The sequence below is a fragment of the Agelaius tricolor genome, unplaced genomic scaffold (genome assembly GCF_023055355.1).
Source record: "Agelaius tricolor isolate 1412-34295 unplaced genomic scaffold, bAgeTri1.0.p SCAF_14, whole genome shotgun sequence".
NCBI lineage: Eukaryota > Metazoa > Chordata > Aves > Passeriformes > Icteridae > Agelaius > Agelaius tricolor.
The window spans coordinates 16,070,206-16,080,458 of NW_027269274.1; positions in this window are offsets into that span (position 1 = coordinate 16,070,206).

The following is a 10,253-nucleotide window of genomic DNA, read 5'->3' on the forward strand; positions in this document are numbered from 1 at the left end:
TGTCTCAGTGGGTTTGTATGATATGTATTGTTGTCCAATCTGCAGTAATCAGAATTCAAATCTAAGTTATCTGCTATCCTTACTGATATTTTCTACAGAGAACTAAGGAAAGCACACAGACCAGGTCCTTGTGCAGCTGAGTTGGTCTCTCTATTTTTATATACGCCGAACATGTGCAGTTTACGTTATTTATACCCATTCAGTGAACTATCCAAAGTATATTGCCCACATCTTTCCTGAGTATAAAACTGCTTATGACTTCAGTCAAAAAACCTCCCCAACAAACAAACCCAGAGTATCACTGCCCTGGTGGATTATACTCTCCTACTGACAGAAATAATTTGATTCAATCCTCGACCTTGCATTCCTAAGAAAAAGAGGCATCAGAGTGCATGGGAATCTGGCCCAGTAGTTAAAACATTAGTTTTAGAGACATACAAAAGCTAGAATTTCTGCTTCGTTTAGCTATTATCTTCTCTGTGATGCTTCTTTTCCCTGGAATGGTTCAGCTCTGCCCTATTTTTTGTCTGGTCACCATGGCTCTAATGTAGTAGTCCTAAAAAAAGCAACACAGTAGGTACAGCGACTGCAGGCTCATCTTTGCTCAGCAGTGCAATAGTTTCTTGGAAGCCAGCAGAGGTGCAAAATATAACTAACTACCTTTCCTATCAAAATCAGCAGGAGAAGCCAAAGTTAGAGTGTCATCCCACTTAGCGCAGATGAGCCCTGGTGCAACACCCTCCTGCAGCAGTGTGATCAGCACTGCTGTCTCTGCCTCAGAGCACTGAAGAAACTGAGGACATTGGCACTGAGTGATCAGTCCAGGATGCAACAAGAGTCTGTATCAGACCTGGATTAGAGAGTTCCCAGAACCCAGTCTTTTGGTCAGACCACATCTTGTTCTTTATGTCCTTTGATCACATAGCAGTAAGGTAAAAAATAACCCTCTAAAATCACAGTACAGTAGTCACAGAGAAATTAGAAGCATTTTATGGAAGAAAACAAATAATGTATGCCTGTTCAATAAGAAAGGGCCCAGAATAAAGTTCTTTTGAGGGTTTTGGATAGGACTGCACAAGGATGGCATCCAATCTGCCTGCATCATGCTGTGATTTATTTTTGTCTTTGTTGTTTGTTTTTTCCCCTACAGCATTTGCCTCTTATTCAATCCATCTTCTATTTCCCTATCATCAGATTAATTTTTTCAGTTATTTAATGTCCCATAATCTTTAGATCTAATTCGTCTGAAAGAATATTTTTATGCCTAAATAAAATATTAATATGTATTACTGGTAGCAATGCCCCCCATTATGGTTGCTCAGCTCTGTCTCACATTTGACATTGTGAATGGGAATCTTTTGTCATCTCTGGGAAAAAATATAGTAAGGTAATAGAAGGGACCAAAATTAGAGTGAGGAGATAAAAAGGCACAAAGAGGGTGGGAGGAAGAGTCCCAGGACTAGCAGGAAGAGCAGAGGGAAGAAGTCAGATTATGGGCCAAGCAGATGGCAGAAAATGGGGTTTGTAGGATCAAAAGAAGGCTCTGAGGGAAAGAAAGCATGGGGTGATTATAAACTGAAAGGAAAGGAGATGGAAATTTGGAAGAGTGAGTTGGAACTGATGAAACTTTACTTGTTGATGGAATGAGTAAAAAAGGGATCAGGAGAAAATCTGGGGGGTGGAAAGCGAAAGCTCAGGAAGAGAAACAACTGACTGAGAGCAAGGGAACTTACAGCACAGACTTGAAACTGAGCCCACCCCTCCTGCATCATCTAATACCAGCTAGAATTAAAAAACTTCCTGACAGTGTGCATCTGGTTATTTCTTTATTCTGCATCCTTTAATGTCAGGATCTCATGACATATAGCAATATAACAATGTACCCTGTTAGCTGAAGTGATAGAAATCTGTGCTGTAGATCTGAACAAAGCAACATTAAACCCTTGATAAAGAACTGCTACAAGCCTTGCTACACTGTGGATCTAAACATCAAAATCTTGCTGACTGGGGAAAACCATCTCTTTGCTCTAATGAAGAGAATTACACTACAAAAGATTTTAAAGGCTGCTAATTCTGCAACACCAGTGATCATGAAGATGTGTGCCAATTAGGTCCCAAAGATTAAAAAAAGAGGAAAAGTCCAGCAGACCGTGGCTGAGATTTGAACACATGCCCATGTCCATAAAAGTAGAGACAGAGGCATGGGTGCTATTCTGAGGTCTGCCAAAAGAATAGCATGACCTTGGGCAATCTATTAACCTTTCCACACCTCAACCTCCCCATCTATATAACAGAGTGAGGATGACATATTTTGCACTTGACAGGTTTGTAGATCACTAAGAACTATGAGATACACCCAAGGGTAGCTCACATTAACTGGCTGGTCCTGCATCTCTTGGTAGCAGAGCTGCTGTTGCCATTTTATGCACCACCCAATGCAGTCAGAATTATGGTCAGAAGTCATCTCCTGTGGTCCATTAATACACACCCTGGCATCCCTCAATGCAGCAGTCGAGAACTAATCTGCCTCCAGTCTCGACTAATTGGAAAAGGTTTTTTTCCTCTCTGTTATGTGGATTTCCAAAGTTAAATCTTGAGTGATAGACAGTGCTGTCACAGCAGCATTAAGTGTTTAGAGAGTGATTATTCTTGAAAGACTTCCATTTTTCAAACTTGTGCTTTCAGAAAAAGCTGTGGAAATAAATGAGAACACCAAGGGCTAAACAACACTTTGAGCTTAACAACAATGATCTCCAGAAAGGAGATGCAATAGCCTAAAGCCTTGCCTATTGCATTTACAATTACAAGAATCTGCAGGTTTCCTCATATCACTGTAGGCATTTAGGGGCTTGCATCATGTAAAATCCTATTCATAACAGTCAATGTGCTCCTGAGAAGAATCACTCTCAAAACGTCAATATACTTTTTGTAACCTTTCTATTTAATAAAAAAAGAGACAGCTTCAATTAGTGAGGAATGTTCCATATAAATTAGATTATTTTAAAAGTTCCAGCAATATTAAAAGATGTTTTCAGTAAATGAACACTTGTCACTTCAGCAATATTTGTAGCCTTTTAGTTTTCCCTTTTTTTTTTTTTTTTTTCTTTAATTTTTATACCTGGTCACTTATACTGTATGAGTCAAACCCACACATAATTTCTCACTGCAGCTAACAGAAACTATGCCTGCTGAGAAGATGAATAAGAAATATTCAGTATTTATGATCCCACTGCCACCAGCCAGCTGTGTGGATGCTTGAACTTGCCCCAGAGAGTCCGTACATTGTTGATCCCCAGATCAGTATAAATGAAGGGGACTCCATGGAAGGGCAGAAAAGGGCTCAATTTAGAACTGCAATTCACCTCACTGTCTTGCCAGAGGAAATCAGCACATTGTGCCCTGGTGATGCACAGACAGCCCAGGCTCCAAGAACTGAACGGCCAGCCCAGCCAAGATGAACCATGCTACCTGTTTAGAGATGAAATCCCAAACCTTGCTGTCAGCAGAGAAGGAAAAGCAGATTCTTTCCTAGAAGCTTCCTCTCCTCTTCCATTCTCCTGGTCTCCAATCAGTACCAGGACATGCTCTTGTTCCCTAAAGGAATATTTAACTTGCATTTTAGCAAAAAGCTTTTATTATTAATATTATTATTATATACAGATTTATCAGTGAAACTCTTCAGGGGGAAAGCTTTTGTCATCCGTGAAAGTGCAGCACAAAGAAACCTGCCCTTATCTTACTAATTACTCCAGTGTCTCCCCAAATCCTATCAAGCTGCTTGTTATTAATCAGTTAGAACAGTGTTGCCTGTATGACAATATAGTATATGCCAGGATGAGATCTGTTTACAGAACTGCAGCTTTGGCACTGAGCAGGGAGGTGCTGATGCCAAGAGAAGCAGGCTTGCTAGAGTCTATCAGCCAGAGCAGGGGCCAGCAGACACCTGAGATTTCAGGCCTTGCATCCAGAGGTCTGTGGATGTCATGGCCACTCTACTTTTCCCACATTGTCCCTAAAATAAGAGCATATTTTGAATAGAAGAAAAGGCTTTGGGATAGATGTGGATATAAGTCTCTTGCAGGTATCACGCTATGGTGCGCACTTGATGTCACAAGAAAAGAAAGAGGCTTTTCTACCTGCACCCTGACTTCATTCCTGTATGCCAGCATACAGAAAAACTGAGAAAATCTTATCACCAAGTTGTTTTACTGTCACCACTCTGAAGTATCTCCATGACAATATATGGATAATGTAAGAGGCAAAAGTTACTCTGTCAGTCCTATTAAACCAGCATCTTCTCTGGTGGAAGCTGAGGAATTCACTAAAGAACTTACTGATCCAAGGCACAAATTTCTGCTAATGCAGTAATCAGTGGCATGGCTTCCCTTCTCAGAGGACTGCGAGCAAGATCCTCTCAGATGGGTTAGTGCCAGGGTCTTGACTTAACTCTTCAAGAAACCTCCTACTTAAGGCAACTGATTGTTTTGCTCTGAGAAAAGCTGCTGCAATGGAAACAGAGAGCAAAGCAAATCTGCAGCATTCCTCTGAAAGTCAAGTGTCTACTAAGGAAAAAGCTGCACACATTGATGAAGAAAGTTGAACCATAAAGCTTTGCTAGAAAGTGATTGTGGTTTTTTGCCAAGCACAAAAGTCTAAACCAGAACTGCTTTCTTAGGATGGAGGTGAGGAGATATATAAGAAACAAGAGAAGTATTATGTGATCTTTCTCTTGAGACATCCTTCTACTTTGTGGCAATCAGCAGCTCTGAGTGAAGATGCAGCTGAACCCATTCCTCTTTCCACAGGAATGTCAAAACACTTTGTTAACTGTGGCAGGTCAAGTTTCATAGCCAGGCTGAAAAACAGCAAATTATTACTATTGCTCTTTACAGGCCATGAAACTGAGACACAGAGAGATGAAAGAACTTGCCTACAGTCTATTAGGGGCAACACTGAGGAGGGAATCCAGGAAACCTTGTGGCTCATCATCTTCTTTGTGCATCATTTCATTTTCTTTCCCCAAAAGGCAATGCAGTGTTACAGGTACACTGCACTTAATGAATATGTTTCAAGCAATAGCCCACAGTAATCTCACCACAGTCTTTGGCCTTATTTTCTTCAATGATCAACATTGCCTCTTTCATTTTATACATTACTCCTTTCCCATTTTATGTTCAGTATTTCCAGTCTGAAAAGATACTGATTTTCCAAGGAAAAAATATAGAAGTAATTCTGCTGACTTCAAATACAAGCTGGTCTGAGTCTATTTCAATGAAGGAAGACTATTGGCTAGACATATAGAGTTATCCTCTATTCAAGGTGTGCTGTGGGATCTTAAATATCCATCTGGACAGGACATGGAGACAGCAAATGGGATTTCAGTTTAGCATTTATTCTAGCAGCAGCATTCAGGAAGGCAGTGAGCCTCTGAGTCCAAGCCCCTGCCTTAGCTTACTAAAACCTAAGCTGACCTTCTAGCCAAGGAGCAAAAGTACTGTTGAGTCAGCTGGATAACAATGCAGAGGGAGATGGCAATGGCTCATAAATCTGTTTTGTATTTTAGCATGCCATTTAACTGCTCATAATTAGGACAAAGCACAGGATGAAACCCTAGGCAGGCACTGATGCTGCCCTTATTACCTGTGGATTGATTCTCCTCTCGCTCACGCTGGCGTTACATCCGTGATTTGCTGGTGCTCCTCTGGTTTCCTTTGCTGCAGTGAGGGTATGAATCTGGCCCAGAGCTCTAATATCCATTCTAATTTAATTCGTGTCTCTGTCTCCACATGGGAATTCTCATCTAGACACAGCCCCCTCTGGGCCCTGTGCTATTTCCAAATATAGGACCCTTTCCCATTTGTGCTGAATTGGGTGGGAAACCCACCTACCTCTATTCATTCACATGACTTGCATTATGTTTTAAGGTTAGATTGAAGATCTTTTCTCTGCCCACAGTCACTTTTAGGTACACTGCATGTTTTATTATTTTGTGTCGTTTTCTTGCACATAAATAAATCTATAATGAAGCTAAGCACTTTTACACTTGCTAAGGTGTTGTGCAGACATTAACTCTTCTAGGCCCCAGGAGATGAGTAAAAGAGAGAACATTAACTGCTTCTCTATCTAGGTCTATCCAGTGCATTCCACAGACAAATAGGTACACATTGGATTTTACAAACAGACAAAATGAGGCTGGGAGATTAAAGAGCAAACTGTGCTAGGACAAGGAAGAATATGACTCAGAGAAATCTGCATGCATTTCTTGCAGCTGAAAAGTGCAGAGAACCCACCCCCCTGTGTACCATGAAACTGAGCTCTCAGCATCCGACTTTGGATACAAATTAGATGCAGAGCCAAGGCCCATGGATTTATGATCCATGATGATCACTTCCTAATTTTACCCCACAAGGGATATGCCTTCAGAAGGCAGACAGCTCAGAAGATTTATGGTGATGATTGCTTTTCTTTGGGGCCTATGCCAAGTGTTTTGGTGTATGAGGCTAGGGATGGAGATGTAGTCATTTGCCCAAGGTAAAGCAACAGAAGGGGCCAAGGAACTGAATCCCAGAGGTGCTCCAAGTGCAATTCTGCAGGGCAGCACTATTGCAGTGGTGTTCTCTTCTTCTACTGATTGACAGATTCACCTCATATATGTCCTTAAACCCTAGAAACTAAAAACCTCTGAAACTAACCATTCCCCTACTCCAGCACCCCCAGCTGTCACAGATGATACCCCAGAACAACATCATTGCATGAGTAAATACTTTGGAATATCTAAAGAACAATCCTGTGGGGGAAGGAAGAAGCAAAGTGTCATGGCACACCCTCAGGTGAGCGTTTGTTACCAAATCCCTTTGTGCCCTGCCAGAGACCATGGGCTTGCTAGAGCCTGAAGCTCACTGTTGTTAATTCTAGAGAACCAAGCTCAATCCCTGCTGTGTTGGCCAGGATGGAGGCCAATCACAAAATGAGGAAAATCCTTTTAATACATTGCGTATCATTGCAGTAATCCAAGACAAATCTCAGAAAAGAAGGTTACTTTTGCAAGAGTATTTTTGTCACTGTGAAAATTAGTTCAGCAAAGAAACAGCAAAATTATCTTAGCAGAATTGAAGTTGCCTGTCAGCCTTGGAGTGAGAATCCCTGAGCAGTAGTCAGAGGAGTCCACAGTATATCCATGTGGATTCCAAGGAGTGCTGCAGATCCTGCTGAGTTTTCCACACAAAGGCAGAGAACTGCAACTAAACCACTAAGCACCAATGCAGAGTTTACTTTTCTGTTCCAGGAGACCAACTCCATTTCTTGTAAAAACCTTACACACATGTGTGTACATACCACAGCTTTTTTATAGCTCCATCTGACTTCCAAGGTCTAATGGCACATGCTGAAAATGTCTGCAAGCTTTTCATTTTGCTCTCATCAAGTTTAGAAATACACTCTCTTAAAACATAAAAGCTGAGGTTCAAATGACTCCAGATTATACCAATTAAAGAAAAACATTAAATATTTCCAGGCATAATAAAATGCAGTTTGGGGATAAGAAGTCCCTGCAGCATTACCACTAAGGGCAGAATGACTGAAAGGTGGCCTAGTGGGAAAAAAACTTGACAGCAGTTAAACATGAGCCCAGGTGTGCCCAGGTGGCCAAGAAGGCCAATGGCATCCAGGAGTGTATCAGAAATAGCGCTGCCAGTAGGACCATGCAAGTGATAACCCTCTGTAATTGGCACTAGTGGACCCTGTGCCACATCTTGAACCCTGTGTCCAGTTCTGGACCCCTCACTGTGAGAAAGATATTGAGGTGCTGGAGCCTGTCCAGAGAAGGGCAAAGGAACTGGGGAAGAGTTTAGAGAGTAAGTCTTATAAGGAGCAGGTGAGGGAGATGGGGGCATTTAGTCTGGAGAAAAGGAGGCTTGGGAAGGGCCTTATTGCTCTCTACAACTCCCTCAAAGGAGGTTGTAGCCTGGTGGGAGTCGGCCTCTTCCCCCTGGTAACAAGCAATAGGAGCAGAGACCACGGCCTCAAGCTGTTGCAAGGGGAGGTCCAGGCTGGACATCAGGAAGAATTTCTTCACAGGAAGGGTTGTCAGGTATTGGAAGGGGCTGCCTAGGGATGGAGTCACCATCCCTGGAGGTGTTCAAGAAACAACTGGACGTGGCACTTTGTGACATGGTCTAGTTGTCATGAGGTGATTGGTCAAAGGTCAGACTTGATGACGTTGGAGGTCTTTCCTAACCTAAATGATTTCGTGATTCTGTGTGAAAATTGTGAGAAGTCAATGACTTCAACTGCTCATTAAATTACTTACACCAAATCCTTACTCAGTTGTTGAGAAAGTGCTATATATCTAATCTGAAATTTCCACTTACCTAGTGAAGGTAGGAGAATCAGCCCTCTTTCACCTGGGGCAATCCGCACCATTCTCTGGGTTTCTCCATTTTCATTACACAGTAGAGAACTATTCCAATGGAATAGGTAGATTCTGACTCCTTTAAACATGTTCTCAGGGTATTAAAGTTCAAAAGCTGGAAAAAAAAAAGGGATTTAAAAGCATACTAAATAAAATGCTGCTTGCAAAAATCTCTGAATTAGAAGAATGTCTTACACAATGAAAATATGCAGATGAAATCTGTAATGAACAAAAAAGTAATTTAAATTGTTCCCTGAGGAAAATAACCCAAAGCATATCTCCTTAAAACAGCAAAGAAATTCCCAGAAACAAAGAACAATTTACCTTTTTCTTTTTTTGGAAAACAAAACTGCAATTCACACACTGCAGAATGGTTTACTCTGTAAGTCATTCTGGAAAATAAAAACAGTGCTTGACACAGAATCTGAAGTTACCAGTACAGCCCTAATTTCTAATGTCTGAACTCTTATCTTTTGTAATTCTAAATGAAAAGTCTGAATACCCTTAATAGTATCTAACACTTCTACAATACTTTTCACCATTAATTCTTAAAAAGCCTTACAAAGGTTGGAGACATGATCTCCATTTTAAGAAAAGGTAAACAAGCATGGAGAGCCAATTTGCCCAGACCCACCAAGCAGACTGGGAGCAGACACAGAGCAATGATCCATCCTCCTGTGTGTTCTAGTCCTGAGGAAATTAACATTCCCTCTAATTGCATTTTTATTTCCTTTTAGAGAGCACATAGGAATATCTGGAAATTTAGCAGCAATTTTTAAAAGTGCTTTTGGGGAAAAGGAAGATTTTAGTCACTCATTATGTGACTAAATTAATGCACATAGAAGCACACTCTTATGAATATAAAACATGGCATACATCCACATTCTAGGCTATTTAATATTTGCTCTGAAACTCTGAATCAGATCAAATCCCTCAACTCAATATTGTTTACAATTTATTTCAACTTCAATTTATGAGAAAACACAGAGGTTCTCTTCTGTTTATAAGTGGCTGTGCTATGCTGATGCCACCTTCAACACAACTTTTGTAATCCTCTGCTACACAAAGTTCCTGATACTTTCTGAACATGAGTACCTACCCATCCCAGCTCTGAAGGGAGAGCTGAATCATGTTCACAGTACGTTTCAAGGCATATATTTAACACAACAATAATTTCAGAGCTTTTCCTTACCACTTTAATTCTGTCTCAAGCTTAATTCAGGAACTTAACAACATCCATTAATTATCTGGTTACAGAGTCACTTTCCATACATTCATATATGCAGGTGTTATTATATACATACAAAGTACAAATTTGAGCTACAAATCAATTTCACAAACATTTCTAGCTTAGAACATAAACTCCCCTGCAATATAGAAAGAACTTTGGGCACCTTGATAAGGCAATGTTGAAGAAGAATACCCATCACACGAATTAAAACTGTGCACAGCTAATTGACCCTTCTATTTCCCTTTGAGTCACAGACATGGGAAGCACATGCTCCCTGAAACATTCCCAGCTTGAGCACTGGCACATTCCTGCCACGGGAAACAGCTAACCCACGTATTAGTGTCTGGGGTAATAGTAGATATTTAACATCTCCTACCAGAAGAAAACAGAAAAACATTTTACCAGGTGGGAGAGCTGGGGTAGGTAGTTGAGGTATAATTATACTCACTGGAGTTTAGCCAGAAAACTTGATCAAATACATCTAACAGCCTCATTAAAGCTTTAAACAATTGCAGGTACTTTACTTTTTGGTCTTAAGTAAAGACAGTGCCTTGTCTGTGTGTATATTAACACATCAGCCGGGTCACTGCAGCTTTCAGGGGAGTTTTAAGG